This window comes from Pteropus alecto, unplaced genomic scaffold (assembly GCF_000325575.1).
Source record: "Pteropus alecto unplaced genomic scaffold, ASM32557v1 scaffold157, whole genome shotgun sequence".
Classification (NCBI taxonomy): domain Eukaryota; kingdom Metazoa; phylum Chordata; class Mammalia; order Chiroptera; family Pteropodidae; genus Pteropus; species Pteropus alecto.
The window spans coordinates 4,238,424-4,264,314 of record NW_006440626.1 but is presented as its reverse complement, the minus strand read 5'-3'; the positions used below and the strand labels follow the sequence as shown (position 1 = coordinate 4,264,314).

The 25,891-nt window shown below is 36.8% G+C and overlaps 1 protein-coding gene and 1 pseudogene across 2 annotated transcripts in view; one reads left to right on the top strand and one right to left on the bottom strand.

Annotated features, from left to right (window-relative positions):
- Positions 1 to 25,891, top strand: part of TNRC6B (trinucleotide repeat containing 6B) — a 204,229-nt gene that overhangs the window by 1,533 nt on the left and 176,805 nt on the right. The window lies entirely within an intron of this gene.
- LOC112484263 lies at positions 5,471 to 5,589 on the bottom strand (annotated as a pseudogene).

The window sequence follows — 25,891 nt, the reverse complement described above, 5'->3', positions numbered from 1 at the left end:
GGGATATGATCAGTAGTATTAGGTCCCTGTAGTAACGGAAGTAGCCGCAACGCAAATTAGACTGGTTTGTCCCACTTGGGACGCACCGATAGTAATAACGATGCCTTTATGTTTTCTTAGTTCTTGACTATTTTTAAGCGTTTGTCTCAAACATCATTATTTGAGCAGAATAGTGTGTGGTAGGACTTGCGAAGAACTTCCCAGGCCACTTTTCTAAGGTAGCAGATATATGTCATGCACTTGAAACAAAATAATTTTTCTCATTCAAAAGGAAGCGCTTAAAAATATTTTAAATCAGAACAATAACATTTGATTAAATCGTAGTAACCTATTTATGGCGTGCTTCCCGTATGCCAACCTCTTTATATATTTTTTCTAATCCTTACCTCAAGCTTGTGGGGTAGATATTGTTACTGTTTTATGGATGAGAAAAAGAGCCTCCAAGAACCACACAGCTATGAAGTTCAAGGGCATTGATTTAGTCTCAAGTCTGTCTGGTTTCAAAGCCTGTGCTTGTTCCATTTTGCCTCCAAAATTATCCAGAGGAAGAAATCCAGAAAGGGCACTGAGAGGTAGAGAGGAATAGTAAAGGGAAATGCCACTGATGATTAGGTTAACCATACCTAACTTAAGAATTTAATACTAAACTCATTCTTAGTTTTTAAAAATTTAAGAACTTTTTTTTTTTTACCAAAGTACATCTGTACTTTGTTTTCATAAATAAAATGCATTTAATTCAGAGGTCAGGGCTTTCAGAACCCTTTGTGCAGATCTCCGCTTCACTACCCTGCTATTGTGAATAATCATGTGCGCTCTTCCAGGGACCAGGAACTTTTGTATCTAGCACAGTGCTTGGCACATAACAGTAAATATTAATTGACTAAGGAGCGGAATTAAAATGTAATAACTTCGGGTTCATTTGAGCAGTTTTAGTTTAATGGGACAATAAAAAAGTGAATAATCCATGGGCAAAACCTATATTCTAGAAGAATATTTAAATGGTCTTGGAAGTCTGGCTCTGGCAGTTTGCTAAATCTCCCAGTTCCATTTCTCTGCTTGAGCTGCTGTATCATTCTGTTCTTCCTTTCACCTCCAGAGTTCTAAAAGAGGAGGCTGTACTGACTGCTTCCCTTTACTACTCAGTCATCCTTTGAACCTTTGCAGCCGGGCTCCCAACCTCACCTCTCACTGAGGCTTTCCACAAGGATGCCAATTACCTCATGGTTAAATTTCCCAGAGCACCTTTTTGTCTCCCTTAAGGAGTCAGTCCTTTTGACTACTCCCACCCCCTTCAAACATCCTTTATTTTAAAAATAATATACAGTAACATTGACTTTTAGTGTGTATACAGTTCTGTAAATGTACAGAATGTATCTAACACATGTACAGATTCATGTAGCTACCACCATACTTAGGATTCAGAACAGTTCCATCACTCTCAGGAGACTCCTTCATGCTATATTCCATTTGATAACACCTTTCTCCTGACTTCTGTCCCAAAGATGAATGAACACTAAGGATCAGGCTCAAGCTCCTTTTGTCATCATTGTTTTCATTTTCTCTTTTTCTACTCCTTGAAAATGTTATTTACTTTCGATACTGACAGTTTCTCTCACCTCTCTGCGAACTCGCATGTCCATGCCTCGCCTCTCTTCCATACCCCAGACAACATCCGTACCTGCCGGAATTCTTCACCACTCCTTAATATTCAGTGTGTTCAAAGTTATACCTAACTTTGCCTCCCAAACTAGCTCTTCCATCGGATTTTTCTATATTTTTTAGCGGTGCCATCCTTTTCACAAATTTGCAACCCTGGAACACTTATAATAAACTCTTTATTCCCAAATCTGGTATCTTGCTACTCAGCTACAAATACTGGCTCCTGCCCCTTTGCTGCTAAGCCGGCTTCTGGTTCAGTAGGCTAAGCAGAGCACTTAGAACCCCATCAGGATCAGACAGCTTTCCCTGGTCAAAACCCCTCATGGCTTCCTACTGTACTCAAATTGTTGGAGATATTTTTTATCCTATGAGGCTCTGTAAGATCTGGCCTCCACCTGTTTCTCTAACCTTCTCTCATCTCTTTAATGGCCCACCCTCCTTTTTGACCTTCGAACTCTACTTGGTCTTTTAATTCTTTGGACTACCCAAGCCTTTTCCAGCCTCAAGGTTTTTGTACCTATCACTCTCCTGACTTGGGCTGTTCTTCCCCTGCTTCCTCCTTGTCTTCACCCACCTGACTTCAGGGCTTATATTAAATTTTCACTTCCTCAGAGAAACTTTCTTTTATGACCTCGTCTCACTGCCGGCATCTGCCCTCAGGCTTCTCAGGGCTCTGTTCTTTTTTCATAGCTCTCATCCTGGTTTGTGATTCAGGACCATGTCTGTTTTGTTCCCCATGTCTCCAGAGCCTAGCCGAGAATCAGACATACGGCAAACTCCTGGTAAATATTTGTTGGCTGTATCGTGAGTCAGGTTTATTTTATTTTATTATTTCTTGCTATTTTGTAGTTTCTGTTAGCTTTGCTGTCTACCTCCTACCTTCTCAGGGGTTTGATCCCACTGTTGTAGGCCTTGCTACAGAGATTGGAAATTGCCGAAAAGAACAACAATCCTGTCTCCTAAATGGTGCCTCTGCCCGGGAGCCCTTATCACTGACTCAGGCAAGATCTAACCTAAACTGGTGGCCGAGCTTGCCAAGTCCGCTGAGCGGTGCACCTTGGCTATCCAGGTCGGGGTCAGCGGATGCAGCTGTTATTCTTCCCTCACCTCACCCTCCTCTTGATTTCTTCCTCCTCTCTCCACCCAGTGTGGGGCTTCTGAAGACCTTGTATACTTTTCCTTTTTTGAGCCTGCTTACCCTTTGACATTTACCAGCCTTTTGACACTGACAACTGCCTCTAGAGTCTTGACTCTACAGATTGCCCCCACACTAATCTTCCTGAAACAGTGCTTTGTTTATGTTTCCTGCTCCCTCTCCTAATATCCCCTAGGCACTTAAGTTTGAAAGCCTTCAATGGTGTTTCATTGCCTAAAGGGTTTAAACTCTTTAGCTTGTTATTTAAAGCTCTTTGGAGTAGAACTGTCCAGTAGAAATAGAATGCAGGCCACAAATATGAGCCACATATGTAATTTTAACTTTTCTAGTAGCCACATTAGAAAAACAAAGAAAGGGTGATAATGATTTTCATAACATTTTATTTACTTCGCTATATCCAAAATAATATTATATAAACACGTAATCAGTAGAAAAAAATTGAGATGCTTTACATTCTTTTTTCATGTTAAGTCTTTGAAATCTGGAGTGTATTTTTTCACTTAATACATCTCAATTCAGACTAACCACATGTCAAGTGCCCATTAGCCACATGTGGCTGATGGCTGCCATGTTGGACAGCACAGCTCTAAACCACATCCTCAACATAGTTGAAGGGCTATCCCTGGGTGATTCCAGTCACTGGCCTTTTGATAACTCTATTCCTCTAACCTAGAACCAGCTCCTTTTCCAAATATGCTAACCTTCCTTGCTGAGAAACCCAGGGGATCCCAAGACTATCCCTAAACTTCAGTTTCCAACATCACTGAACCCTTTTAACATTAATTTTTGGTGTCATTGTTTTTTCATGTAGCAATTACTTATAATATTTAACAGTTTGTTTTATATATATCGGGTAATGTTAAAATATTTAACAACCAATAAGACATGATGGCTGACCAATGGAAAGAGATGCCTGACAAAATAGAACTGATGGCATCTGTACTCGGTCTCTGTGTTCCCCTCTGTGTGCACCTGCTGAATTATAGCTCTCATTGTCTTGGGTGTGTATTATTGGCTTCCCACATAAGATTATGAGTTCTTTAAAGGCAAGTTTTTGTATTACTCATCTTTACATCCCTAAGACAGCTCCCAGCCTGGTCCGCAGTAGGCAGTCTATAAATATTTTAAATAAATGAACAAACGCTATCTTGCATATATGGGATTTTTCTGGATTGTCTTCATAGGAACATTTCCTATGAATAAAGATTTGCTTTTAAAAAAATAACTATGTTGAGATATTGTTATGGATTTTCAGGCTAGGTCAAAAATGAGGTTTGGCTTTAATTTAATGAGACTTATTTTCTTTTGTGGTTTGTAAACTGTCTCTGAAAGCAGCTTCAGAGGAAGAGCTCCTTGGAATGACTGTACTCTTCAGTAGATTGCTGAAAGGCACTGAACTAGGAGTTAAAAGCCCTGGGTTGGTTTTTATTACAGACATTTGCTTGAGTACCTACTGTGTTCCAAACACAGGAATGATTGAGTATTCAAGTACTATAATGGTATGAAAAAAATGCCCCTTTAACAGAGATAAAATGATTAATTATTCCTAAGGAGTTAATGCCTCTCTGCCTCCTCATACTTTACTCATTTCTAGTATGGACTACACTTTATTGTGTTTCTAGATCTGTCTCTCTTACTAGATTGTGAGTTTCTTAAGAGCAAGACTGTTGCATTTATCTCTGCATCCCCTGCCATATTGTAGGCACTCAAATGTTTGAATAAATAACCTCAAATAAATCCTTAGCTTTGCGGAATCTCTTTTCTTTTGTAAGTAGGGAATTCTCTGCCTGAGAATTGTTGAAACTGCAGCAAGAATAATCCTCTAAAAGATATTTGTTCCATAAACAAGAATAAATCTGATCATATTTTTTCCCTACTTTAAACTTTTAATGAGTCCCAGAACCCTGCCATCCCACCTCTGGAATATAAGCTTCATGAGAATAAGTACCTGGTCTGTCTTGTTCTCTGAGTACCAGTGAAGGCTGATCCTGTCCTGCCCGTACTCTTGCCACACTGACCCTCTTCTGGTTCCTGAGATGCATATTCCTCCCCAGTCAAGATGTTTTCCTTGCACTTGCTATTCCCATGGCCTATAAGCAGCCCCCCCCCCGCCCCGCCCCGCCCATTAGTTGATGCCTCTCCAGTCCTCAGAGCTCAGTTTTATGTCACTTCTTTAGTGACTTCCTAATCGCCCCTAACCCAGATTAGGAGCTGCGTTCCTTTTAAACACTTGGAGCACTTAATACAATTGTAATTAAATAATTATTTAATTTGTATATTGTTTCCATGCTAGAACATAGCTGTATGAATATAACCACCTTGTCTGTTTTGTTCACATTTATATCACCAGTATTTTGCACTGTAAGTTGCATGTAGTAGGTCCTCAATAAGTATTTTTTCAACGAAGTTAGGAAAGAGAACTAAAAAATAGAATTTAAAAAACGTTAGTAATTTCAATGGTTTAAATAAATTAAATACTTAGCGGCGGGAATGGGCTTTCCTTTAAAAATCGTCTCCAGGTTATACTTTTCCTTAGTTTCTACTTGTAATAGGTAAGCATATATATTTTTTTTTTTTTTAGGCGAGGCAACCCTTGGTTGACCTCACAGATTGCAAAGACCTGTCAGCTTACAATCTCTTATTTTTTACTTTTTACGCCTACAGCACCTGGTCTTCCTAGGTGGTCTCCCATCCAAGTACTAACCAAGCCCTACCCTGCTTAGCTTCTGAGATCAGACGGGATCGGGCTTGTTCAGGGTGGCATGGCTATACACTGGGTAAGCATTTTAAGATTACAGAAAGAATATTATAATTAAAAATTTTAATTTGAAACTTTTATTTAGTCATCGTAGAGTTCAATGAGTATTTTAATCATCAGAAATGATCAGAATGGTTATTTCTTTAAAAATCTTTTTATATGCTAGAGACTCACGTGACTACAATTTTATCAAATGCTGAAGTGTATACCATGTGCCCAATGCTGTGTTAGAAGCTAGGACTACAAGGATGGGATGAAAAGAGATCTTTGGTCCCACGTGGGCGTGGATCCAGATGAGTGTTGTTTGGTGTAATAAGTGCTGTAATAGACAATACAAGGAGTGGGACAGGGATGAAAAGGAAAGTCATCAATACAACTGGAAGTCAAGAAAGCCTTTCCAGAGAAGGTGACACTCACTAAAGTCATGGAGAAAAAATGCATTTCAGGCAGAGGGAACAGCCTGTGCAGAGGCACAAAGGAGCATGTTTAGTACAGTATATGGAGAATGATGACTAGCACAGTGGTATACTTTATGGTGTTGGGGTACAGGGCCAGCAGCTGACTTTTAGGCTGACTGTGACATGTCAGGCTCAGATTCTTAGATTACACTGCATTTTAGAACTGGAAATGACCTTAGAAATGACGGTGTGATTTTGCGTATTTGAATTCATAAGGGCGTTATAAAGTATCATTCAGAGAAGAATGGTGCTTGTTACTTGTAGTGAATGTGCTTGCTTGAGTATATAGTACTTGTAACCATGCAAATGATTTCAGGTGGAGTTAGAAAGTGTTGACTCATTTTAGCTTATCTGTAGGAGCAAGAGTAAAGGAAGTGACCTCTTGATTACCTGAGGCGAGTGCTGATTTATCTCGTAGGGCCAGATACTGAACCAGTGAAAGGGATGAAATCAGAAAAGATTACCCACAAGGGTCTCTGGGTACATGTACTGGGAAAGACAATTCCTACGGCTTGGAAGTCTTTACAGGATGTATAAGTCTCTAAGTGGTTCACTGAACTAGCATTAGTTTAATTTGTTTCTCAACCAGAACTGAAGAAAGGACAGTTCAATGAATGGAAATCTATTCCATTTTCCTTCATTTTATTTCTCTTTAGTTCAGTAGCTCTTTGCTGTCATGTCCCCTTTCGTCTCTGTTCCTTGGCCCTGTTACTCTTAGTGTTTCCTTTTCCCCAGTGATTCCCTTCTCTTGCCATCTTTTATTCTATTACCGCTAAGTTGTTTTCAAGTACAATTGTGAGATGTCTGTACTTGGTTGGCTAACCAGTGATTCTCAGCTCTGTATATTCGGAGTTTGATATTTTTCACAGTAAGAGGTGATTAAGCTCTGGTAGTGCTGTTCACACCCAGAAGATGCTAAATGACCTATTAGAACTTTGATTGCTGCAAATTCTGTATGTTCATTTATTGATCTGGATTGCAAGGGGCTAAGGAGATAATGAATGTTAGGGAGAATGATAGCAGTGAGAATAGTTTACTTCAAGGTGTTTGGAAAAGAAAGGAAGGAGAGAATAGAAGCAGGGTGCAGTTGAAAAGGCAACATCTTAAGATAAGATAGAAAATCTATTTAAAGGTGTATAGGTAGGACCCAGGAGAGAAAAAAAAATTGAAGCTACTTGAATGGAGAAGGTAGCAGGAAATTGATGGGGTAAGGCCCCCAGATTCCTCCCAAGGGTGTAAGTGGAGTGATAATCCTTAGAAGTTCCTCGTAGTTGCTCAACTAGAGAAGGGTATGTCAAGGGTTCTCTCTTCAACACCTTGAGCTCAAAACAAGTTTATACTACTTTGTTTTTTTTCTGCGGCACCCAGCAAAATGGTTTGCCCACAGTAGTAAACAGTAGTAAAGTCTAAGAGACAAATTCACAGGATTGAAAGAAGGTATTGATTATAACTTTAAAATTGTTTCTGTTACCAGATTATAGTATCTGTGTTTTATGACAGATGAACATGTTTATTAATCCTGTACCTTGTGAATAGTGCAGTTACATTGTATTTTTTCTAAAATTTGTTTTAATTTATTAAATATGTACATTTAAAATGCACCACAGTTTTTATAATGCTGTTATGGCATGTCTTTATTTTAAGAACATACTAGGCAGAACCTCAAAAAGTAGAAGTGGCCCAGGTCAGTATTTCAAGAGAAATGTCTTGACTATCTGCTGGGCCCTGAAGTGGAAGAAGGAGATACAAAAGATGAAACTGAGGCCCTTCAAGGAGCTGGATATTTTTCCTCCTGTGAAAATCTTGCTGATGGTGTATCATGCTCAGTAATATCCTTTTCATGAGGAGATATTTCACCCAGATGTATATCTCTGTCAGACTTCTAAATATAGAATCTCTCCACTCAGATGTACCATGGACAACAGATTTTAAAATAAATCTTTCACCAACTACTCTTTTGCCAACCTTTTTGCTGTAAGAGTCTTATGTTTTTATACCAAAGTGTTTAAAATTTGTGATGTTTTTATTTGTAGAACAGCTTTATCCGCTTAAACAAAAGGGCATCCTATTTACTGATTCCCGCTTAAACCAAGCAGATGGGTCTGTGGATTGGTATCAAGAGGGGAGATCTGTTTATGCTCCCACATTCCCAATGTATGGCTGAAACATGGGCCCAGAGGGGAAAAGGTTACTTTTTTAAAACACCAAGAGAATTAGTGAAAAGGCCCTTTGTAGAAATAACAAAAAACAAGAGAATGAAAATGCAAAAGACATCACATTTTAAGCCAGTAAAGGCCGGTTCGAACACTTTAAAAAGGGGACCCTGTGCCCCACACACAGCTTGTGAGTTGGCCTCAGCACATTGTGACACCACCCTACGCTTCCTGAACGTGCCAGAGCCAGGGCTCAACACTGATGCCCTGTGTTTGCTTTTGGAGCGGATGCTCTCTAGACTTATTTACTGTACTTAAAAATGTGTATTTAGTGTCATTTTCTCTTGTTTTCCTTCAACCTCCTATTTTTTTTTTTTTTTTAGAGCTTGGCTTTGTCATTTAGAGTACTTTTCAGAATGGTGACTCCGGAAGCTGGAGATGGGTCTCTGCTTCGGTTCCCTTAAGAAGTTAGTTGTTGACTCTATTGGGTCTCATCATTGGTAGCCCATCTTCCCAGTACCTGAATCTTGGAACATTGCCAGATCCTTTAGCTCTTTTCTCTGTGGCTTGGGACTTTGAGCCTCTCAGTTTTGTTTCAGTGCCACTATCCTGATTCTAAGTCACCCTCAGGCTGTGTCTGGATTATTAAAATAGTGTTCTGTCAGTTGTCCTATTTCTAGTTCTCCCCAGAAAACATTTCTGACATTCTGTTTTCTTTTCCCTTCTTTATCAACCTGTGCTTTCTTATTCTATGCAATCCCATGTCTGAGGCAACCTCCTCTACTGCTTTTATCTATCAAATACCATTCTGGAGTTTTGAATCTTTGCTTTTGCTCATACAATCTTTTCTCTATTTTCCATATAATTTTCTCCCTCTTTCCCCCCCATACTGTATAAAGGCTATGCCTGTGGTAAAATATTCTGTTTCTGGCTTCAAAAACCTTCTCTAAACTTCTTTAAAGGCCTTTCTTTATTAAAGACCTCTTCATTTGAGCAGTTTGTTTTTATTGATATGATTGTGATGCTAATAAAATAAATAAACTGCTGATTTCATTCACTACTTCTAATGGTATTTTTGTAGGGTTTTTTTGTTTTGTTTTGTTTTTACATAGTTTTACTTTCTCATCTTTGAGTTCTGATTCTTGCCTTATTTTCTGCCTAGGAATTTGAGTACCATGTTGAATAGAAGTGGTATGAATGGGGCATCTTTGCTTTTTTCCTGGACTTGGGGAAAGCATTGTACCATTAAAATGTGATGTTAGCTGTGTATTCCTTAGTTACTCAGCCGTCACTCAGCTGCATACTCAAGGAGCCCCCTGCAGATCTCGGGATTTCTTTTCTCTGGGCAGCTCTTTCGTCTCCCATACTGTACATCGCAAACTCTAGCTGTCTTGGCTTTCCCAGAATCTCAGCTCTACCTTCTCTTCTAAGGGAGATCTGAGTTCCACCCAGGTTTCTCCTCCCTGTGCTGTGGACTGGAAACTCCCTGGGCAGCAAGCTAGGGCAGTCGTGAGCCTCACCTTATTTGTTTACCCTCCCTCGGGGTCACTGTCCTTCATCCTTGCCTGATGTCCAATGTTTTAAAAATATATTTCGTCTGCATTTCTAGTCATTTCAGGTGCAGGGTACATCTGTTCCCTGTTACTCTGTCTTTTCTGGGAGTGGAAGTCCTGCCTTTTCTTAAAACATCTAAGGAATTATTGAGGACTTGCTTCCAGAGTACGAGATATTCTTTGGAATTTCCGTAGGGGAAAATCTTCATTCTTTCAGGGCGGATTTGATTTGGAGTGGGGGTGGGGCAACCAAGAGTCATTTTTCAGGTCTGGTTAAGTGATTGTCTGGGTAATACTGTTTGGGGTCCACAATGAGTTCAAAGTGGAGAAGCAGATTTCCTTGTGTGATTTGTAAACTGGTTTGGAAGCAAAATTGGAGTTGCAAAATATTTTCAGTGATGGCAACCTGTTTGAGATAAATATAAAACTTAGGGATGTATATCTTGAAAAATACCTTTAAATGAATGTTTCTGTATATTTATGGGTATATATTTAGTATCGGTTTATTTAAAATTTGTACTTCTTAGTGAGCTTTTCTTAAATTGTTTTTAAGTGATACTCTTTCTCCAGCTGATATCTGGATACTTTTGTATATTTTTTCACTACACTGTGCTCTTATCTGTGGAAGCTCCTTAAGTCATGAGAGTCAACTAATTTCTGTGTAAAGAAACTAAGTTCACCTTGTCAAAATACATGGCACGATATAAAGGATGTAAAATTGATTTTTGATACCTGGACAGCATTATTAATGCCTTCATTATTTAAATTTAAAGTTATTCCTATAAGATGTTGAATTCCAGTAGCATGAGCACATATCTGTATATGGCTTATACTGTAGGAATTATGTGAATGACCTAGTTCAAGGAGACGCCTTGAATCTGGATCTGTTACGTAATTAACCAAGGAATATCCCTAGAACCTAGTAGATCGGTATATGTACTCACTACGTTGTGTGCAACCGTAATCACTGGGTGTCATTCCTTGGAGTGGGGGTAAAATTCTTTTCCCACAGTCTTTGTTTTCTAGCACCTGAAGTTCCCATTAGTCCCACCCTCATCCCCCATTAGGAAACAAGGATTTTTTAAAAATATTCTTAATGGATTAAATTCTTAGATTTTTGGCTTTCAACTTCGATTTTCTTTTTTAATTAATTGAATTGATAGCCTTATAGTTCTTTTAGAATAAATCTTGTGGTAGAGAGCTTGGATTTTTTTTTACTTGTGTGCTGTCTTCTCGGCTTGCTCTTTATCCTCGATGTTCTTGCAGGTAGTACCTTTTTATCTTTTATTTATTCTCTTTTCTTCCATTCTGTTTTGTTTAAGTAAAAGGAAGATTATAGTGGGAACATTTTCTTTTAAATTCTTATATATAAGATGGACTTTTTAGATCCAGATTTACCCTGAAGTTTTTAATTTTCATTTTTAATTAATTTAGAATTCCATATATCAGTGATATTCTCACATATACTATTTCTGATGGCTGCATATTTTTCTTGGATAGTGAAAACCACAATTTAGTAAATAACGCTTGTAAGGATGCATTATCCTTTGTTTCCAGGATGTAGCAACAACCAATTTTGCTCCTAATGGTGCTTTAAGGAGTGTTTTGAGTTATTTTTCAATCTTCAGTTTCTCTGAGCTTCCTTTAGATGGAAATAATTTGGGGTTCTTCTCTACCCCACACATTTATTTAGAGAGGTTTTCACTGCTTTTATGTCTGCCAGTTGTGAAAGAGGTTCCTGTTTCTAGCATTTGTTAGTTGTGTGTATGAGAGAGGGAGGGAGGGAGGATTGGTATATAGTAAAAAAAAATTAACCAATTTTGCTTTATGTAGATACAAGGGTAAGATAAAACATAGTACTGTATTTATGTTTATTGAAATATTCATTGTCCCAATTTTTCATGGAGAATGTAAATTATTCATTGTAATTAATTATAGGTTCTTTGTAGTCTTATGTCTTCGTTCTTGCTTTAATCTGGCTTTATAGTTTTCTTTCTATAATAGAGAACTTTGAGTATTGCAAGCTTTGTTATCATTTGTCATTTAGTCATACATTATAATAGAATTGATATATAACTGGGCTGAAATACATAATTTTCCTTACTTGCACATGCTCTGTTTCTTGACTTTTATTTGTGTTCTGTTCCTTGATAACTACTTGGATTCTGTGACTTCTTTTTTATTTTGATTCTTTTAATGATTTAAATTGGTGCTTGTTAACCTTTTAAATCTATGTTCTTGTTGATATGTTAAAAAAGAAAATCTCATATTGACAGAGGTCTGCTTTTTTTAACCTTACTATATTTCCCCCTTAGATTTCCCAATCTTGCCAAAGGCTGATTGTAATGCTGCCTTCAGAGAGAGGTCGAAGTGGTATAAAATATTCAACTACTAATATAGTTATAGATTTATAGATATTCAAAGTAGAATTTTTCGATAGTGCTAAGTTTTAAGAAAGAATTAGTTCAAATTATAGGAATATTTTTAGAAAACATTTTCTATTTCAGTGGAGATCTACAAGACCATCTTAATAAAAACCCATTTTTAGGTCTGTAGTCCCTTACTGGAAACTCTTTAAGAGCCAGCTGTATTTTAGAATTCAGAATTTAAAAAAAATTTTTTTAGAAAGCTTATAAGATACAGTTAACATATTATGTAATGCCCCTACAAAGTCAGGCGCAGCACTTCGTAGTCAAATACATTAACATTTCGGCAGCCAAAGCTATGACTATTCTTACTTTAGTAGGTAGACTATAAATAGTCTCCTGTCAGTTCAGGTCAGATTTTGCTGCCAATTAAGTTCAGATCAAGTTTTGCCACAAAATGAATTACAGAAACTTTTGGTTTTCAGAAGTTTTTAGATTTTGGAATTGTGGCTAAGGGATTATGGACCTGTATTTATTTTCTTAGCTCTAATGTTTGGTTACTTTTGTTACCTTCAGAAAATGAAACCTGCTTTCCTTTTTTTTTCTTCTACAGGATATGAGATTAAATCTGTTCTCTACAGGCCAGTTAATAGAAATTAGGGCACCTCTTCACAAAGCTTGATACCTTAGGCAGCTGTCACTGTCACGTGACACTTCACAATTCACTGGTTTTATGTTAAGAATCTCATAGTTCCCTTCTCCATTCTCCTTTCAGAAGTGCTTTGTGGTAATAAATAGTAACGAAAAGAGATTTAAAATCTGCAGTACTTCACATAACATATATCCCTATCTCATGTGGTAAGGTTTCAGAAGGAGCAGCATGCTTTCTCTTGACTGACCCTTCCTATTATCAGCTTATGTGGTAGCTTAAAAAATAAATCTTTCTAAAAAGAATATGTGCTTATGGTAAAACAAAAACCCAAATGGAACAGAAACATAAATAAAAAGTAAAAGCTTCTTCTGCCTTGTGGCACCTCTTACCTAGCCAACTTCAGTAGCGCTTTTAGGTCGGGGTTTGGATCCTTTTAGGCTTTTTTTTTTTTCCCCAGACATTACAGGGGACACTTTGGGGAATTCTGATTAGGCTTAACACTACTTGGACTGATTTTGTGTTCATCGTATGTTAAACTTTGGAGATTGTTTTCTTTTCTACCTGGCATATATAAATAAATGTTATATCTCAAGCTGTTCAGACTGCAATTTTGGGATGTTAAACATTTTCCAGACATTAATTGTTCCAAATTCAGTTCCTCGAGTATTATCCACATAAAAAATTTATAAATAGAATGACTTATTGATTTATTTAGCAAAAAAATAATTCTTGAAAGTCAAAGATTGTACATAATAATTGACAATGTGCCCTTACTTTTAAGGAGCACTTACCTTTAGAGAAGTGGGGTATTAACTCATTCGCCAAGTCAGTGGTTATCAAGGAAGCATATAGGCAAGGGAATGCAGGTGTGGCCCCAGTGATGTCCCATGACCGTTATTTAAATTGTTCACATTCTTAAACCCATGGTAATATAAGAGCACAATGCATCTGAACATGAATGTCCTTCTGGAGAAAATGTACATTTTTGTTTTATATGAAATCCAGATTGTCTTATCGTTTAGTTCAAGAAACACTTTTTTGAGTACTGTGTCAAGAACTGGCTTCAGAGTGGGGAACTAGAGTTAGAGATTTCTGAGACATTTCAGGGGACTACCTAGAGATTGCTAGAAAAAAAAAATTGAGAACCATTTTCCTAAATCATAATGAGGCTGTTAGAGGTTCCCTTTTAAATGAGGGTGTGCTTAAGAAGTGTTGGCTGAAATGTATTCAGCTTAAGGTCATTCAGTCTCAAATTGTTGGTCTAAATCCCTAAGCGGCTGTTCCCCTACCCTAAGCCATCCCTGTCCCTCCATCCCTAGGGTCTGGGTATTTTCCCAATCCTTGTACCTGGTGCGATATATGTCGGTCTGTAGAAATAAGTACTCATCAGTGTTCCAGGTTGCCTGTTTTCCAGCTTGGAGACTCAGATTCCTTGTTTTTGCACAGTGTGTATAGACTCCTTTTTTGGTTAAGTGAAGGTCAAGGACTCTCTTTCTTTGTCCTCTTGTTTTGGAGCCTTGTTAGAATTCAACACTACAGTGGACAGGACCATCTCTGACATGGCCGGGAATTGTGGAAGTTGAATACAGAATCCTAAGGACCTCATGGCAGTGCTTTGGCTGATAGAGTATAAGAATCTAGTGGCCTCTTTCCTTTTAGTGTGATTTTGGAGGGACTGGGGACTTGGGTCTATGACATAACAAAGAGACTCTAGTCATTAACTGAAGGAAAAAATGCTGGTTGATGAAGGCAAACTCGACTGTAAAATTAACGTAGTAGAAATAAAACTATTAAGTAAGACTAACATAAGAATAATGAACAAAAGTTCGCTATAAAGTTAGGCAAAGAAAATAGTCTCAAGTACTAAAAAGCCAATTAGTTAAAGAATAAAAAATATTGAATTTAAAAATGGAGCTGATTATTTTAGGCAGGTAGAGCTTAGAAGAGTAATATAATTGTCTACTGTCATAGAAATGGCAAATAATTCAAGCTAATAATTTAAGAGTGAATAATAGATACAGATATGGAGAAACTTTAGAGTATATGAAACCAGTACATTTAAAGAAAGGGAAATAAACATTTAAGTTATTACGAATTTCAAAAAAGGAGTTAACATACATTAAGAGTATGCTTTGTAAGTAATGCAGCTTTAAAATTTTTTAAATCTATCTATTCAGATATTCTATTTTGTTTTGTGTTAGTTTTGGTAATTTGTATCTTTCAAGGTATTTGCCTGTTTCATCAAAGTTATTTAGTGTATGTCATAAAATTGTTCATAACATTCTTTTATTATTATTTTAATGGCTGTAGGATCTGTAGTGATGTCCCTTTCGTTTTTGATATTGATAATTTGCATTTTCTCTCTTTTATTCTTTACTCTAGCTACAAGTTTATCCATTTTATTGATCTTTTCAAAGAACCGGCTTTGACGTTCATAGATTTTTCTCTGTTGTTTTACTCTTGTTGTTGTTGATGATTTCCAGTCTTACCTTTATTATTTCATATTAGTTGCTTTGGATTTAATTGGCTCTTCTTTTGGAAGTTTCTTAGGAATGGAAACTGAGGTCATTGATTTCAAACCTTTCTTATTTCCTAATGGAAGAAGCATTTAATGCCATAAATTTCCCTCTAAGCACTATATAGCTATATCCCTTAGTTGTATCTCACACACTTTTAGATGTCATTCTCAAAATATTTTCTAATTTGCTTTGTGATTTCTTCTTTGACCTATGTGTTACATATTAATTTGTTTCTTAGTTTGCAAATATTAATGGATTTCTGCAGACATCCTTTTGTTACTAATTTCTGATTAAAAATTCTATTGTGGTCATAGAACACTGTATTAGTGTGTATTAGGGTATTCAGTTCTTTGAGAGCTATTGAGACTTGTTTTGGTCTTCTTCAGTGAATGTTCTATGTGTACCTGAAAAAAATGTGTGTTCTACTGTCCTCAGGTGTAGTGAGCAATTAATGTCAAGTCAAGTTGGTTGATAGTGTTGTTTCAAGTCTTATATATCTTTACTGGTTTCTTTCTACTTCTTATTTTAATTTCTGAGAGAAGTGTTGAAATTTTCAGCTATAATTATGGATTTGTCTTTCTCTTTTCAGGTATGATAATTTTTACTTCATGTTTTCCAAACCTCTTTAAGTAGGTATATTCACATTTGGGATTGTTGTGCTTCTCGATAAATCAAGGCCTCTATAATTATAAAATACTTCCTTTTATCTCTGGCAATTTTCCTTGTCCTGAAGTTTACATTGTATGATGTTAATATGGTTGCTCCAGCTTTCTTATGATTGGTGCTTGCATGGTATATCTTTTTCCACTCTTTCATTTTTAACCTAACCTGTGGGTTTTTTTGTTTGTTTTTAATGAGTTTCTTTTAGATAGCAAATGGTTGGGTGTTGTATTTTGTTTTGTTTTTAAATCTAATCTTACCATCTTTGCTTTTTAATGGAATTGTTAGGACCATTTACATTTATGTCATTTTTAATACAGTTGACATTGTCTGCCATTTTGCTTTTTGTTTTCTATTTATCTCATCTATTTTTTATTTATTTCCTCTTTTCCAGGTTTCTTTTTCATTACTTTTTTAGTATTCCATTTCTTCTATTGATCTATTCACTATAAATCTGTTTTATTTTTATCATAGTTGCTATGGGGTTTAAAATATGCATCTTTAATACTCTGCCTTAAAATAATGTGCCACTTGTTTTTTAATAATGTAAAAACTTTATAAAGTACACTTTAATTTTCCTTAAATCTTTAGGGTACTGTTGTCACACCTCTTACTTCTGGATATATTATAAACCCCTTAATTTATTGTTATTATCTTTGCTTTTAGTAAAATTTTAAAATCTGAAAATGAAAAGTCTTTTACATTTATTCACATATTTGCCACTTCCAGTGCCCTTCATTTCTTTTGTGGAGATCTGAGTTCCCATCTGTATCAGGTTTCTTTGGCCTGAAAAGCTTCAAGATTTTTTGAAGAAAAGATCTGCTGGCAATGAATTCTCTCACCTTTTGTTTGTTAAAAATGTCTTTATTTTTCCTTCATTTTTGAAGGCTATTTTCGCTGCCTGTCAAATTTTAGATGGACGGTTTCTGTCATTGAGCACTTTAACATGCCTTAGTCTTGTCATCTATCTTGTATTGTTTCTAATGGGAAGTCATATGTCATTCTTAACTTTATTTACCTGTAGGTAATGTGCCTTTATTCTCTGGCTGCTTTCTAAGATTTTCTCTCCCTGGTTTTCAGCAATTTGATGATGACAATGTGCCCTGGGGTGATTTTGGCGGGGGAGATTTCTTGGACCTCTGGGCTTAGAAATGTCAACAAATTTGGGACCATTTTGGCCATTATTTCTTAAATATTTTTTCTCCCTCCCCCACACACTTTTCGCGTCTCATGTTACACATAAATTAGACTAGTTGATACTGTCTTATAGGACCGGTCACTGAGCTTCTGCTCATGTTTTAGTCATTGGTCTTTTTTCCTGTTATGTTTATTGTGCTTTTGTGTCTGTTGTGTTGTTAGATTTAGCCAGTGAATTTTCGTTTCAGTTACTGTGTTTTTCATGTCTAGAAATTATATTTGATTATTTATCCTTTCTTCCATTGCTTTTCTCATTTTGTTGACGCTTTTTGTTAAATTCTCAAACATATTTATAACTATTTTAAGACCCTTGTCTGCTAATTTCATCATTTCGGTCACTTCTGAGTCTGTTTCTGTTGACTGATTTTTTTTTTTTTCAGTTGTGAGTCACGTTTTTCTGCCTCTTTACATGTTTAGTAATTTTTTTATTGGATGCTGTATATTGTGAATGTTACATCATAAGGTATCTTTCTTTAAGGAGGATTGAGTTTTGTTTTGGCAAGCAATTAAGTCACTTGTGGGTCAGATTAATTCTTTCTAGGCTAGTGTTTAAACTCAGGATGTTTCTAGAGTTGCCTTTATTCTAGCTTCTGAATTTAGTCTTCACTAAGGCTTGACCCCTTAGAGTCTCTGCTGAATGCCTGGAGTATTTATTGAAGCATCTCCACTCTGGCTGGTTAGAATTCAGATGTCTCCCAACTGAGAGTCAGCTCTGGGAATTGTTCAGTTTTAAGCTTCCTAATTGTTTGTTTCTTCAATAATTTGTCTTTGCACAGCCTTATAGCATTTCACTGTACAGGTTGGTATTCAGCCAAAGACTCAAGGAGACTCCTATACAGATTTTTAAATCTATTACTGAAGTCGTAGCTCCTTCCTCTCTGATATTCTGCCCTGCAAATGTTAGCCACCTTAACCTTCCCAAACCCTGAACTCTGTTACCTCAACCTGTTTAGTTATTCCACTGGACTCTGCCCTACGTTCTTTCTCCCAGTTGCACAGCCGAGAAATTGCCTCCAAGCAGAAAGCCAGAGCCTTCACAGGATTCACCTCTTTGGTTCCTTTCCCTCAGAGATCATAGTGCTGTCGTTCAAGGCCTGGAGCAGTTTTTTCATGCATTTTGTCCAATTTTCTAGTTGTTTATAATGGGAGGACAAGTCTGCTACTAGTTGCTTCATCAACATGACCTGAAGTAGAAGTTGAGAGGTGCTATTTTTATCTTCAATTTACAGATCAGGAATCTAAGGCCCAGAGGTGTTGAAGGAACTCTTCCTCCTCCACTCCTTTCACCAGTGGGCAGTCTTTGTGTTTGTCTTTTTAAAGCCATATAACTTGCCAGCAGCCACATTGAGCCCTGTCTGCTCTAGACCTGGAGTTGGCAAATTTTTCTATAAAGGTCCAGATAGTAAATTTTTTAGGCTTCGTGGGTCACATATTCTTCCTTGTTTTCTTTTATAACCTTTTAAAAATGTAAAAAAAAAAAAAACATAGGGAATGCCGTCAGCAATAATGTAATAGCTAGGTGTAGAGCCAGAGGAGAGAAAGAGTAATCGGGGCGGGGGGTGGGGGATGTCATTTAATAAACTATATAAATGTCTAGCCAATGTATTATAACTTAAAAGTAATAATAATTTTTTTTAAATATAAAAAACATTCTTAGCAGGCCATATAAAAACAGGCCATGGCAGGATTTGGCCTGTGGGTCACAGTTTACCACCCTGCTCTAGACAGTGCATTGATATCTTGGATTTTCTTAGGTCCTCTTACCTACCAAAATTCACATATTCTCTATCTTATTCCCTCAGGATCTTGGTAACAGCAAGATTTATTCAACTTTTGGTTTGAGCAGGCATATTCATCATTATTTCCATTTTCAAATGAAGAAACTATGGCATAGGGAGGTTAAGTCCTAGACACACAGTAAATGACAAATAGAGACTTACTTAGATCTGTGTGATGTTAAAGACTTTCTACCTCTCTTGACTTCCTCTCCACCCAATCCCATAACATTTGCAACTATATACTAAACTACCTCTAGGTAAATAAGTTTATGCTAAGGTATTAGTGGTTTAAAATGGCATATGTGTTTCTCATTCATGGGAACTGTAGAATCATAGGCCAGACTCTTGCTGAAGTTGGAACCTCTTCAACAGCATCCATGTCAGCCATGCTGCTTTCATTTAAATACCTTAACTGCCTCTGTGGGCAGCCATTAGTTTCACTCTTGCCTTCTGGAATAACCCAGAACAATGCCACTCACATGAAAGTTCTTCATATGCCCTCCCTTTCAGTATTAACCAGATTTTTTTTTTCCCCAATGGTTTCTCATAGAACCTAGCTTCTATTTACCTCATGGCCTAGTCTCTTTTCTCTTTATTTCAATTTATCTGTGGTCTCATAAGTACAATGCTCAGGCAGTAGAAAGGAATGGACTACTGAGATGCACAGCAACATGGCCGAATCTCAAAAACATGCTGAGTGAAAGAAGCCAAAAGAAGCAAAGTACATACTGTATGACTCCATTTATATGAAATTCTAAAAAAAACCAAATCTGTAGTGACAGAAGGCAAATCAGTAGTTGCTTGGAGCTGGATGTAGGCGAGGGGGATTGCCTGAATGAAGCACAAGGAGATTTTTGGAATGATGGAAATGTTTTATATCTTGATGGTGGTGGTTACATGGGTGTATAAATTTGTCAAATTTTATCAAACTATACACTTAAGTGGGTACATTTCATTGTGAACGTATCTCAATAGCTGTTTAAAAATATAGAGTTCTCAGAAATGAATGTGGTACTTTAGCTGTGGTTTCCCCAATACAGAATATAATAGAACCAATACTATCTCTTCATCTAGATACCTGGCATCCCTATTAATAATTTACTTGTTTTAAGGAACTCCTTCATATTGATATACATTTAAATTATACTTCACTAAAACCTCTTTCTTATGTATTATTATCAACCCAAATGTAACTCCTTCTACTTTTACAGTTGATTCTTAAAATATATTCTCTGTTCTCCCAGAGCACTTTTTTTTTCCCATACATAGCACTGTGATAATAGTATTTACCTCGTTGTATTGTGGTTTTTCTATTTAAGTGTCTGCATCTCTCAGATTGTGAGCTCCCCCTGCAGAGCCTTAGTCCTCCTGTGTATCGCTGGATGCCAGTGCAGTAATTGGGTGTTAAAGGCACTCAATAAATGTTTGGTTGAGTAATAATGAATGAAGGAGTAAATACATTCTTCAAAACCTATCTCATATATACTGCCTCCAACCCGTGTTTTCTGCTTTCCCTATTGCTCAAAGCTAGGTTTAGGTGTTTCTCCTGGCCATGTCACTAATACCCTGTGCCTATCTATCACGATATACTTTACATACACTGTTGCCATATTCAAGGATATTCAGTGCACTATTATTTATAGTAGTATAAAATGAGAAATAACTTACTTGTCCAACAACAGGGAAATGGTTAAATTATGATTCATTATGATAGTGGAATCTATGGTATCATTAAGATTTTTAAAGATATGATAAAATGTTTCTGAAACAATAAGAGAAAAGATGCAAAAGACTGTATATTTAGATTCCTGGTTTTAAGAAAAGTAAAACTATGTGTATACACATGTGGAAAAAAGACTAGTAGATTATAGATGTTAGGAGTGCTTACCTTTTTGCAGGGGGACGTTATCAGAGATTTTATTCTTTCTTTTTCTTCTTTTTTTTTTTTTGACTTTCCAGAAAATATGTGCGATTATAAGCAGGAAAAAATTATTAAAAATATAATTGAGAGGCTACTGAGACATGACAGCTAGGTGTAATGAGGGATCTTGGAATAGGAAAATGATATTAGTGCTAAAACTGGGGAAATCAGATTAAAGTCTGTAGTTAATGTTTTGTACCAATGTTAATTTCCTAGTTTCGCTGACTTACCACAATTACTTCGGTGTTAACATTAGGGAAAGCTGGGAAAAGATAATATGAGAACTCTCTGTAATATCTTTGTAACTCTAAATCTAAAACTATATCAAAATAGAAAGAAAAAAATGCAATTAATAGGATTATACACTCCTTGAAGATAGAGACTGGGTGTTACTCATAGCATACCTTGGGCTGTACAGGCGTACAATAGATGCTTATTAAATATTTACTACATGAATGCATTGAGTGAAATTGTATATTTTTTCAGTTACTGCCATCCCAATTATTTTGGCTCAGGCTTCAACCTTTTAAGATGATATTGGATTCCTAATGTGTCATCATCCATTCATACACTAAATTTTTGTTGAGTATTTGCCAGGTGAGCATATAATATGCTAAGCCCCACAAGCACTCAAAGACAGGCCCCTGGCACTCGTGAGGTGATGAGGAGCTAAGATTGTACAGATATTTATAACTAAGGGTGACTGTGATAAACACTACAAGAGAAGTACCAAACAAAATATTATGGAAGTGGAGAGAAGATAGCATATTGATTTGGGAGGTTACAGAATGTTTATTGAAGGAGTGCTCATTCGAGGAGTGAAATTTCGAATTTATGGTGGTAAAGCCCTACCATATTTCAAGAAGAAAGGTGAATACCTTTATATTTAAAATGTAGCCTTTGATCGAGATACTTGGAAAGAGGAGACTCTTTTGTTGACTTGAGTCATACGAGTTCTAGCTCTTCCATTTCTACTTGTTCCTGAAGACAAGAATAAGGAGAGAAAAGATGTGGAAAGGAGAGGTAGAAGAAACCAAAAGGAATGGAACAACCTTTTCCTCAGGATTCTATTACATCCTTGATGTGTGTTTTTAGAAGCATGAAGAGTTGCAGACTATAGATTTTTAGATATCAATCTCTATTGTGTTGTTTTCACGGTTATTATAACTAAGAGTGGTGGGATGTTTTGTAGTGTTCATATATATTTATAGATGTATGAAACAGTTACTGTATATGGTGTATTCATTTACTCATTCCAGAAATATTTACTGAGTGGTTTACAAAGGAAGATGATCTCATTCAATTCCCACTGCAGGCTCCCTGTGGGAGAGGAGTCTAGGATTATCATCATTCTCAGTCTACAAATGATCAGGTTGCATTTCAGAGAAGTAAAGTAACTAAGTAAATAGTTTAGCACCACACAGCTACTCTGTAGTAATTTTTAGACTCCATGTCTTCTTCCTCTTCCAAATTAAGTGCGTTTCCCAGTCTGCCTAATAGTTGTTCAGACATTTTGTTGAACGTATAAGGTTTTGAGAGCTAAGTGAAATACGGAATAGTTTCAGTTCCTGACCTGATTGAACCCAATCAGGTTTAGATCAAGGAAATAATTCCTTTCCAATAGGAAGCTAGGTCACTCCTTTCATATCGCTCAAATACTAGAGACTTTCCACTTCCAGTCTGTTTAGAAAGCAACAGTCTGCTGACCTTTACTTTTTTCTTAGACCACCCTTTTCTTAGTGGAATAACCATTAGAAATTTTTATTTTTGAATCACAAGTACTGTGATTTAGTATTTGACATTTGCCAGTCTGCAAGAGGTCTTCATTGCTTTTACTTTGTGTAATGGGAATGGAAGACAAATAATTTAAAAAAAGAATGTTTTTATTACACAAGTAACAGTTGTTATAGACAAATTTAGAATATACACATTGCCCTTGATCACTATAATCCCAGTACCCTGAGATAACCACTGTTAACATTTTGGCGATGATTGTTTTGATGATGATCATTCATATAGTTAGATATAGTAAGCGGAAACTTCTCTCATGAAGTGTCCATACTACTTTACTACTTGAAGACTTTTCATTAAAGTACTTTTCCAGTCTCTTAATAAAATTACTTATGATTAATCACTGATTAATTACCAGTGAAAATCAATGTGCTTTTTTTTTTTAATGAATACTTATTAAAGAAATGTTTCTTTTTTAAAACCTCTCCCTCAGCCTAGAAGCTCTGGTATACTTCTAGTGGCATTTATTAAATGATTTCTCCTTTCTCCACTGATCTGAATGTCATCTTTATTATACACCAAATTCCAATATACATATATATAGGCCTCTTTCTAGGTTCTGTTCTGTTATATGTTCCTGTGTGAGAACCATGCTATTTTAATAACTGTGGCTTTGAAGCATTTTTGTTAGGCAGTTATCTACTCTTATAATAAACAATGACATTGAAGGTCACTCTGTACCCCTGCCGCCAGCTCCATCTCTTGCCACTCACCCAAAATCTAGTCTCTCAGAGTCTGGCCATGTCCAGTTCTCGTAGTGTCCCAAGTGTTCTTGCTTTATCATATGGCCACGCCTTTGTGCAAGTCACTCCCTTTGCCTGCGCTCTTCTCCTAGTGTGGGTAGTTTGTGCTTCATGCGCCGGCAGCATAGGCTCATCCTTTCTGTGAAGCTTTCCCAGAGTTTCTTAGACTGCAAAAACACCATCCTCCTTTATGCCTTCATAGTGCTTCACGCATAACTTTCTCATAGTAGTTCATCTTTTGCCTCATATCCAAAGCTCCTAGCACAATTTAAAAAAACAAAATAGAGGAATTCTTCAAAGAGTCCGAGGCACACAATGCTCCTCCAAGCGCCTGTGTACCTTTCTGCGCATGCCGCTTCCTCCCACTGCATCACCTCGCAGTTTCCTGCTTGAACTTTCACACTCTGCTCTGGTCGCCTCTGGAGGAGCCTTTTTGCCTTTTTCCTCATCAGAGTTCCCTGCTTACTTCCATCATGCCTCGTGTATGTCTCTGTTGTAACATTTTTCCTAGTGCTGTGTAGGATAGTACACATCTGGAAGAACATTGCTATTTAGTGGCTTGTTTTTAGAATCAAATACCCTAAGTTCTTTACCTGGTTTTACCACTTTACAGCTTTGTAACCTGCTGCCAATTATTTAATCTTTATAAGCCTCAGTTTTCTTAAGTGCAAGATAGGTATAATAATAGTTCCTTCCTTATAAGGTTGTTGTGGGACTAAATGAGACAATATCTCTGAAATGCTTAGCCCTGTATCCAGAATATAGGTGGCTGTGAATAAATACTGCTTCTATTATATCTGTCTCCACTAGACTTAGTATAAGATTTTCTCTTATTTATCTCTGAAACCCAATACTTAGCTCAGAGCCTGGCAGGGAGTAGACTGATGAATAAATTACCAACTGTCCTCAAAACTCTTCCCTCCTTGTTCCCTCGCTTTTCTCAGTGGTGCCATCATTGTCTTAGAGCTATCTTTAACTTTCCTTCTCATTGAAAACAAAAAATTTGTTGAATATTTATTATTAGCCAGGCACTGTGAAGGATCTGAGTGAAAAAGAGAAAAAAATATGGTCTCTATTCATTGGAGCTTCCAGTATAGCAGGGGAAGTTGTTAAAAAATAAAATAAAAATACTAGAATCTGTGGTCTCATTGTACTGCTTGCTCTACCTTTGTTTATGCTTATAAATTTTCAAAATAAGTTTTTAAGTAAGTATATAAATAAGTAATTATAAAATGTTATATGATATGAAGAAAACGAATAAAGGCTCCATTAGAAAATTTCAGGGAAGACCATCATAGTTAAAGTGGTCTGGGGAGCTGACATTTAAGTTGAGATGGAGATTGAGAAGGAGTGAGCCAGAGGTGAGGGTGTTCCTGATGGAGGGAGTAGCGTGTACTAAGCCGTAGGAGAGCAAGTCTTAGCATAGTCAAGAAACTGAAAGGTCAGAGTGGCTGTTTAGAGTGAGGAAGAGTGGAGAGAGTTGATGTTAGAATGCAGATAAGCAGAGTTCATATCATCACTTGTGATCTTGAAAGACCAAGAGGAGTTCTGATTTTATTCCTGTTACGGTGTGATGCTGTTGAGGACTTATAAGCAGGGAACAAGATGATCTAAAGGTTTTTTAAAGGTGTGTATCAAAAGGATTAGAAGGAGACAAGGATGAGAGCGGAGAGGTCACTTGGGAAGCTATTGCATTAGTTTATACAAGAGAGGATAATAGCAAGAGAATGGAGAAGAATGAACACATTTGCGATATATTTTGGAGATAGAGTCAATGGGCCTTGCTGACAAATTAGAAGCGAAGAGGAGGGAGAGGTAGGAATCAAGATGAATGACTTGAGAGCTGTATATTGTGTTATTAACTGAAACTTACTAAAGCAAGAACGTCAAGAGTAAAAAGTTGATTATATTAAGTTTGAGATGTCAAGTAAGTCATTGAATACAGGAGAACCAGAGTTTTAAGGAAAGTTCCAGGTTATAGATATAGATATAGAAAGATAATAATTAAAGCCATGGGAATGGATGATTTCATTTAAGGAGAGTAAAGAAGAGGGAGCTTGGTGTTAAATTCTGAATTATTTAACATTCAGAGGTTCAGAGATTAAAGATGAGAAGTAAGAGGAGTCAAAAACACAGAAGGAAAACCAGAAGAGGGAGGTGCCACTGAAGTCCTGTAGCCCAGCCAGTGCCCAGAACAGTACCTGGTTCACTAACTGTTATTTGAATGAAATCAAAAGATTATTTCACGGAGGGAACGATTAACAGAATTGAGTGCTGTTGAGAGACATAAACTAGTCATTAGATTGGCAGGATGGATATTGCTGGTGATAGAGGCAGAAGTCATATTGGAATAGATTGAACAGCATGCATGGGAGGTGTGAAAGTGCAGATAGCATTTTTTTTTTTTTTAACCACTTTATCAGAGAAATGGAGCAGTACCTGAAGTGGGGTATGGCGTCAAGAAGAATTTTTATCCTTAGGAAGGGACATACTATAGTTTAAATGTATGCAGATGAGAATGAGCCAG